Below are 9,143 nucleotides of genomic sequence, written 5' to 3'. Positions count from 1 at the left end.
CCGAAATAATTACACGGAAACTGTATTCTTTTAATCACTGCCTGACCCATTAGTTCCAGCCTCTTATTGGCTAGCTCTTACATATTGATCTATTATTCTATGTAGCCCATGAGCCGGCTTACCAGAAATGATCTTAACCTGCATCTGCCTGGAGATGGAGAACCATGGCGACTCTCTGACTCCGCTTCTTTCTCTCAGCCTTCTGTTCTGTTTTTCCGCCTACCTAAGGGTTGGCCTATGAAATGGGCCTAGGCAGTTTCTTTATTAATAAGAAATCATTCCCACATCAAGTAGATGCCTGTCTTTGTGGTTGAGGTGTGTTTCTTGTAAACAGCAGAATGTTGGATCCTGTTTTTGTAAAGAATCTCTTAGCCTGTGCATTTTTGTAGGTGAATTGAGTCCATTAATTTTAAGTGATATTAATGACCAGTGGTTGTTTACTGCGGTTATTCTTATTGTTTTTGTTAGTAGAGTTTGTGTGTCTCCCTTATTTGAGTTGTGCTGGTGAAGGGTCGCTAGATGCCTGAGTTATTGTAGGCCGTGTTGGCAATGTTGGATTCCATTGGTTGTGATTTTCTTCTATTACTTTCTGTAAGGCTTTATTTGTGGCCATGTATTGTTTAAATTTGTTGTTTTCCTGGAATGTTTTGTTTTCTCCATTGATAGTGAACGATAGCTTGGCTGGGTATAGTAGTTTGGGCTCGCATCCATGGTCTCTTATTACTGTAGAATCCTATATCCAGGACCCTCTGGCTTTCATGGTTTCCACAGAGAAGTCAGGTGTAAGTCTGATTGGTTTACCTTTATAAGTTACTTGACCTTTTTTCCTTTGCAGCTCTTAATATTCTTCCTTTAATCTGTATGTTTTGTGTTTTGATTATTATATGGTGAGGGGATGATTTTTTTTGATCCAGTCTATTTGGTGTTCTGTATACTTCTTGAATATTCAAAGGAATATCTTTCTTTGTGTTGGGAAAGTTTTCTTCCATAATTTTGATAAAAAATATTTTCTGGGCCTTTGAACTGTGACTCTTCTCCTTCTTCCATTCCTATTATTCTTAAGTTTGGTCTTTTTATTGTGTCCCAGATTTCCTGAATGTTTTGTGATGAGAGTTTGTTGGATTTGCTGTTTTCTTTGATCAGTGCATTTATTTTCTCTATGGTGTCCTCAGAATCTGAGCTTCTTTCTTCTATCTCCTGTATTCTATTGATTATGCTTGTTTCTGTAGTCTGCTCATTGACCTCGATTTTCCATATCCAGCTGGTCCTCAGTTTGTGTTTTCTTCCTTGCTTCCATTTCAGTTTTCAATTCTTGAACGGTTTCCATTACCTCTTTGATCGTTTTTTTCTTGGTTTCCCAGGGTATCATTTATGTATTTACTCATTTCTTCAAACTTTTTGTTATACTTCTCATCCATTTCTATAAGGGCATTTTTCACGTTGTTTAAGGGACTCTAATGCTTTCATAAAATCATTTTTTCCACTTCTTCTGTGTTAGGGTGTTCAAGTCCTTCTGTTGTAAGATCGTTGGGTTGTGGTGTTTTCATGTTGTTTTTCAGACTGTTGGGTGAATTCTTTCCTTGGAGTCTGCCCATCTCCTCCTACTGATGCTATCTAATGGGTCTTGTATAACAGGATCAGGTTTCCCTGCTGGTCAGGGGCCCTGCTTACAAAATGTCCCTGCTCCATTTCCTGGCTCCTGTTGCAGGAGGTCCTCCCGCTTCTCCAGCCTATAGCTGCTGAGATACCAGCCCATTGGGGCATGGTCTCTCTCCCTTTAAAAAAGCGGCCACTTCCCTCTCCTCTCTCTCTCACTTCCTGCTCCGCGGGCGACTAGACTCTCTTCCTGGTTTCGCAGAGGGCTGTGATCTGTAAGTTTTTCCCCTTTAAATAAATACCACCCTATTAATCATAATTCCAAACTGGTATGGCATTACTTGTGACTTACCCCTTCAGGCTCCCGCCATGGGCCAAGATCCCTCTCTCCACTCAGAACAGGACCAGGCTCCCTGTTTGCCAGGGACCTCACCAACAAAAGGCCTACAACTCTGCAGGCCAGCCACCAAAAAACCTACTTGATTTAGTTGTAGTGGGACGATCTGCTCTCAGTGTGGGCTTCAGTGTTTCAAGCTTGGACCATCAAAAAATATAAGTTCGCTTCTCCACCGCATTTATGCTGCGTCCACTGTGTCTGCACTGGTGTCTGTACCACGTCTGCACCAGAGTTTGCACCGCGTCTGCCAAAAGTTTTCTTCCATAATTTTGTTAAATAAATTTTCTGGGTCTTTGAGCTGTAACCTTCTCCTTCTTCTATTCCTATTATTCTTAGGTTTGTCTTTTTATTGTGTCCCATATTTCCTGAATGGTTTTTTTGATGAGAATTTGTTGGATTTGCTGTTTTCTTTGATTAGGGCATTTATTTTCTTGATGGTGTCTTCAGAGTCTGACATTCTTTCTTCTATCTCTTGTATTCTATTAGTTATGCTTGTTTCTGTAATCTCTGTTTGTTGCCCTAGATTTTCCATATCCAGTTGGCCCTCGGTTTGTGTTTTCCTCCTTGCCTCCATTTCAGTTTTCAATTCTTGAACTGTTTCCTTTACCTGTTTGTTTGTTTTTTCTTGGTTTCCCAAGGTATCATTTACGTATTTCTTCATTTCTTCAAACTTTTTGTTATACTTCTCATCCATTTCTATAAGGCTGTATTTTACATGCTATTTAAGGGACTCTATCACTTTTGTAATGTCAACTTTTCCTCTTCTTCTGGATTAGGATTTTCAACTCTTTCTGTTGTCAGATCACTGGGTTCTGGAGTTTTCATGTTGTTTTTTAGATTGGTGGAGGAATTTTTGCCTTGGTGCCTGCCCATCTCTTCCTTCAAATGCTATCCGATGGATCTTATGGAACAGGATCAGGTTCCCTTGCTGGCCAGGCACCTCACTGGCAAAGGTCCTACCTTGCTGCAGGCAGGCTATTGAAGAAAAGCAATTCCCACCTGCCTGTTGCCCTCAACACCCCGTCCCAGCGCCCAAACAGGCTGAGCAGGTGATCCCGTGGCCCCGCAGAAGGGAAGAAGAAGGGAGGAAGTTCCTAGGTGCAAACTGGTTTGGGTTAGGGAGAGAGAGGCCTCAGCAGAGGGGAGCAGCCCCTGCTGAATGACGGGGGAGTGAAAGGGGTCGGGGAATGTCCCTGCTCTGTGTCTGGGCTCCTCCCGTAGGTCAAGAACACACTCACCAACCACTCTGATGTGTCCCCCAGAACAGCATCAGGTTCTCTTGCTGGCCAGGAACCTTGCTAACAAAGGGCTTACCTTGCTGCAGGCAGGCTATTGAAGAAAAGCAATTCCCGCTGGCCCGTTGCCCTCAGCACCCTGTCCCAGCACCCAAACAGGCTGAGCTGGCAGATCCCCTTGCCCCGCAGAAGGGAGGATGAAGGGAGGAGGTTTGTGGGTGCAAACTGGGGTGGGTTATGGAGAGAGAGTCCCCAGCAGAGGGGAGCAGCCCCTGCTGAATGACGGGGGAGTGAAAAGGGTCGGGGAATGTCCCTGCTCTAGTGATGACTTTTTTAAAAGAGTCAATCACGATAGTTGTTGTTTTTCTTTACAAGTCATTAACAACATCCTTGATAAGAAGAGTGTGTAATAAAATATAGATTTTGACTGGTTGTGCTCCACTTTCCATTCATTTTCTGATAGATGCAAATGACAGCCTTACTTAATTTCTTGGCACTAGTTCCAACATCTAAGACATGAAGGAGCTGTTGCCTACTTTAATAATCTGATTTTATTATAAAAATATTGGTGTATTCTGAAAGGAATGAATATGCATAGTAGCTATTCTTTGCTTTCTTGCCTTGCTTGTCATGTGTCTCATCTTATTTGTTATTCTTTTCCTCCTCCTCTTTCTTTATATCTTTTGTTTATTTTTCTCTTATTTGATAAACCTTGATTACAACCTCCTCTCATTCTGCTCCTTTCAGTTCACTCCTTACCTATTCTTTCTCACATATCCACTGCTACTCGATTTCCCTTCAGAAGAGAATCAGCCTCCCTCCCAAGGATATTAACTGAATAAAGCATAACAAGGTACAATAAGGCTAGGCATAAACCCAATAGCAAGGATATCTGAAAAGCTAATGTACACTGTTCTCTCAAACTACACTTTAAGGATACATTCTTCTTGTGCACAGAAGTTAAGCTTGCTTAATTCATTAAAAATTGGGCCAGTGGTCTTACTATCCTTTGGTGGGATTAATGTTCTCCATCTGCCTACTTTGCTATTCTGAGTTTTCATAAGAACTGTCAATTAAGTTATTTCAATATCCTCATATGTATTTAGATCCTTATATGTATTTGGATCCTCACTTGTCAATTCCAATAATTCTTGTCAATTCTCTATTCTGACTAAATGACTGAGAAAGTTACTACCAGTAGGATTAGTTTGAGACCCAGATTCATGGGTTTTTCTGGGGATTTTGAGGGGAGAAAAACTTTTTACCGCATTGTAGCCAAGATGGCCATTGTCTACTAAAGCTCTGTTGATATGAAATAAATAACTTTTAAATTTTCTACCATTTAATACTATGTATCTGGTGATTGTTTCAGTGCCAGTTATTTAGAAGATTTAGCCAAGTAGCTTAGATGCTGTTGTCTGTCTAGTCCAACAATGGCTGTCTACTAACAGGTGAAGAATTGAGTCGTTGTTTGGTGCAGGAGGTTGAAATTTTAGCTGCTCTATAGTCTATATTAGAGTACAAAATAAATAGTTTCTAGTACTAGCAAAGTAATAACACAGCAGAAGAATAGGTAAACTTATCAGAAAGATTGAGGACAAGCAACCATAAACAAAATCTTCTTTCATCCATTTTCCTTTATGTAGATTGCAACAAGAAAGTGTGTCCCAGATTTAAGATAAGTATTTTGATTTCAAACAATCCAAGTTTAGCATGGTACTTTACACCTCAACTGATTTAATCAAGAAAATACTTGTCAATTGTCATGAGCTTCCTGGAATTTAGTTAAATCCTTATGTAGTCAAGTTGATGGTGAAGATAAGCTGTCACAATGATTAAGCATTAATCTATGGTTTTAAAAAGTGTAACTACAGTTTAAGCCATCATTTAATGAACTATCTTATAATTTTTTAGTCAAATATATAACATCAATCAATCAGTAAATCAGTAAGTCAATCAACTAATCCTTGTTGATACAAGTATTCCTCGTATTTTACTAGAGGGCTACAACAAAAGTAGGTTTTTTGTTTCCATTATTTTACTCTTTCTGAGTTTTAATCTTCTTAATAATTTTACTTTTATTTATTTAACTTGACTTGGTGTGTACTTAGTTTTGTAGAGTGAGTCTAGCTAAGTAGGATTTGGCCCATGAGATTGATGCCTTAGTAAAAGATTTAGATAGTTGCACTGGAGTAAGGTTTTCCTTAATGACAAGAAGTCATTTGTAAAATTGGGCTACATCATTAATTTCTCTCTTCTGTACATTTCCATTTTCATTTTCTTTCTTTTTTATGTTTGGTTGGAAAACAATGGTGATAGCTTTTCTTGATTAAAATACTGCCTCCATCAGTTTGACATATTCACAGTTTTTATTCATTGCTAAGTGATGTTGGGTGTCCCAGTCCATTGTGGGTACTGACAATTCGTAGACAAGTGGACTTAGGCTATATAAAAAGGTAGCTGATCATGAGCCTGAAACAAGTCATTCAATAGCCTTCCTCCATTGTCTCTGCTTCAGTTTCTTCTTGCTTTGAGTTGCTTTCTTGGTTTCCCTCATTATTGTAACCTGGAAGGCAGCCAAACCCTTTCTTCTCTCAAATGTTTTTCTCTATGTTTTACCTAAGCAAAAGAGAAGGAAACTAGGACACTGAATTTCTCTAGAGTTTGAACACATGATCCTACTGACACTTGATTTCCCTTCTTCTAGACTTCCTAGAGAATAAACCTCTTTAAAAGTCTCAGCGTCTTAGATTTTGTATACTAAAATTTAACTAAAATATTATGTAAATGTCACCCAGTGCTATACTGCAAAGAAATCTCATTTTCTATTATTTTCAACCTTATTACTGAGATCCCAAGAGCTGATGACATGTCACAAAATAATTTCATACTGGGTTCATAATTATGAATAATAAAGGGTTAGCTATTTAAGGGAAAACTTACAGATAACTGTCTTAGATAATAATCCTCTGTATGAACAGGAAGAGAGTCCAGAAGCTGAAAGCAGGAGCTGGAGGCAAGATGTCATGCCAACATGGCAACTGTCATTCTTTAGAGCGAGAAACGTTGAGATTAACAAACAACTTCAGGCTTTGTAGACAAGCCTTTTATTCCACTTTCTCACAAGTATATATAGCCTTTAGCAGGGGAGGCCATCACAGTAACTCAATAGCTTAGGGTAAACATCCTTAGAAACATTGCTGAAAACAACAGATTGTTCCTGTTTTTGATCTTGTTTTCAACGAACCTCAAGAGTACAAAACAGATTAAATGGGGGTGGAAAGGCCCATCCTCTAGGGACCCAACAGCAAGAGAGGGAGCAGATGTTTTATAGCTGCATTAACAGTATAAGAAACCATGCCCATGTGGGCTGGAATCTTATTGGCTGAAGGAGCAGAATGTACTCCCAGAGCACCTTCCTTTTTTTGTTTAAATAAGAGAGTTCCAAACCCAATACAAAACCATATATACTAGGAATAGAAATCAAGTGTAATTAGAATTATAAACAATATTAAGCAAGGAACATGTGCTAAATATTTTAATAAACATCCTATTCTAAGGCATGTAAGTCTTGTTTGGGAAAATTTCTTGGCTACATCAGAGGAGGACAGTATGACTATATAATCTTCAACCCATCAAAGGCCTGAGAAGAGAGATAATATTACTTGAGCAGGAAGGAAGTACAGTCAAGCAGCTTCCAAAGCTAGCAATATATGATGGAGACAATTAACTACATGAGCAATCACCCAAAGTCTTATTTGCAATGTTGGAACAACCAACTTTGGCTAAGGCCTAGCATAACTGATAGACCATTTCCTGAGGCTGGAAATTTTTCACAACCGTCTTACCCTGTCTTGGCAAGATTTGACAGTCTTTTCCTTGTGTCCTGCTTATCCATTTCTAGATACCATGTACTTTGTCAGTGGTTGAGATATGGGCAGTTCCTTGCCCAAAGGCCAATGGTACCAAGAAGAAAACAAACTCCAAGTGGAGTGTCTTTGGTGCTCAACATTCCCTCAGGAGTACATTATTTCTGTCAGGAGCAGTTATGTCTCATGTCAACAGAACCTTAAAGTATTTGAATGCCATGTTCTACAGATCATTGAAGTGGTTGAAGATTACCTATCTAGACAGAATACAATCTCTATGTATCTAAAGATCCTAGTAGATCTGACTGGATGCACAACAAACATGAACAACTATTGACCTATAATAATTAATACTTGTATAACTTAAAGACTAAAACTTCATGTCAGACTACTAAACAATCTGTAAACAAATTACAACAAATGAGGACAATGACCTCAAAATGTAAACAATGTGTAAGTAATTTGGTCAGAGGTAGAAGTGATATATAATGCATTATGAAAATATATCCTAAAAGTTGTATCAATATACCAGATGTTCAAACCGTGGTAGAAGCATGCATATATACAATCTGACAAAATAACTTTGCATAGATGTACAAATATTATAAATAAAAGTGACAAATATAATTTGAATATGTATCAATACACAAAACTATACCAATGTAAATTATTCATAAATAATAGCTTACAAATATTCACTCTATTACCCATTACAATCCCCCCTTTTTTTAAAACATAGTTTCACCCCAACCCTCTATGTAGTAGAAGTAATAATCAACAACTCCTAAACAGTGTTCCCAATCCTATGGAAAATTTTTTGGGATGGAGGCATCATATTCTAGAATTGCTTCTGGCTGTCATGGGGGTGATGTTTACTTAATGGAATCCTGTAAAAGTAAAGTGATGGTTAAGTTTCAAAATTACTGTCCAGCATAGTTGAAAACAATTTCCAAACAGTCTATAGGTTGTATTTATTTTATTTTATTTATTTCATTTTTAAAGTTCTTATTTGGGTCCTGGACAGAATATCATGAGTGTACACCACTTCAGCAGCTGGTACCCCCAAAACAGTCTTATAGTTGTGCTGTCAGCATCATGATGTCATCTCAACTAGGTCGAGTTGTTGCTGTGAGGCCCTATATTCTTTCTGGAAACTTCAAAGACTATTGCAGGAAAAGGATCTGTAGGAAAATCTATTGTTCATTGTGGAAAAGTTAAACATCATTTATATAAACATACATTCAATAAACAATATTATATAGACAAAATAGTCATGGAGAAAGTATTCTGTCCCATACCAGATGGCTCCTAATATGAGATAGAAACTCTGATTGTTCCTTTAAACAACATGCTTGGATTTAGAGAAGTACAGAGGCATTGTCCAACTCCAAAACCAGCTTAATATACAGATGTGCATATGTTTGTGTGTGTGTGTGTGTGTGTGTGTAAATGTATAACCAGTACCTGGATTCATAATCCACATTCTGTTTTCTAGATGCTCTCTTACTGGATAGTTATTTTTCCTTCTGTCAATATTCAAACATCCAGGGTCTTTTGAATTGTTGACGATCTTTATTTTCCTGCAAAGATAAGAACAGAACCCTTCCCTAACCCTTAAGAGCTTTGCTTACCACCTGTATGATTGTCACCATTGTGGATGAGTTGTCATTTCTCTTTTTTAAGATGTTTCTCTTTTTCAAAGTAAATATTATTTTTGATGGTATCCATAATTTTTCTTCTCCTATGGAAACAAGAGCAAAACCCCTTCCCCAATGTAGTGCATCTCCTGGTTTCCATTGTGAGGTCAACATATCCTTGAAATACAGTGGTTGATTCAATCCAGAAGTTTTTTTAAACTATTATCTAATGCCTCTGTTCTGCTGTTGCTCCCTTCTCATTAGTGCTAAAAAATTCAAGGTTAGAGTGAGTGCCTGCCTACCGGGCAGGCCCCAGGATCCCCTGTAAGGGAGCCCAGGCACCTTCAGCTCCTGCGCCAGGCTTCCTGTGCTCTTCTGGATACCGCCCCCCCTTGCTCCGTTCATCCCT

This window comes from Microtus ochrogaster, linkage group LG5, assembly GCF_000317375.1.
Source record: "Microtus ochrogaster isolate Prairie Vole_2 linkage group LG5, MicOch1.0, whole genome shotgun sequence".
NCBI lineage: Eukaryota > Metazoa > Chordata > Mammalia > Rodentia > Cricetidae > Microtus > Microtus ochrogaster.
The sequence above is the reverse complement of the archived record's forward strand: the minus strand, read 5'-3'. Positions refer to the sequence as shown.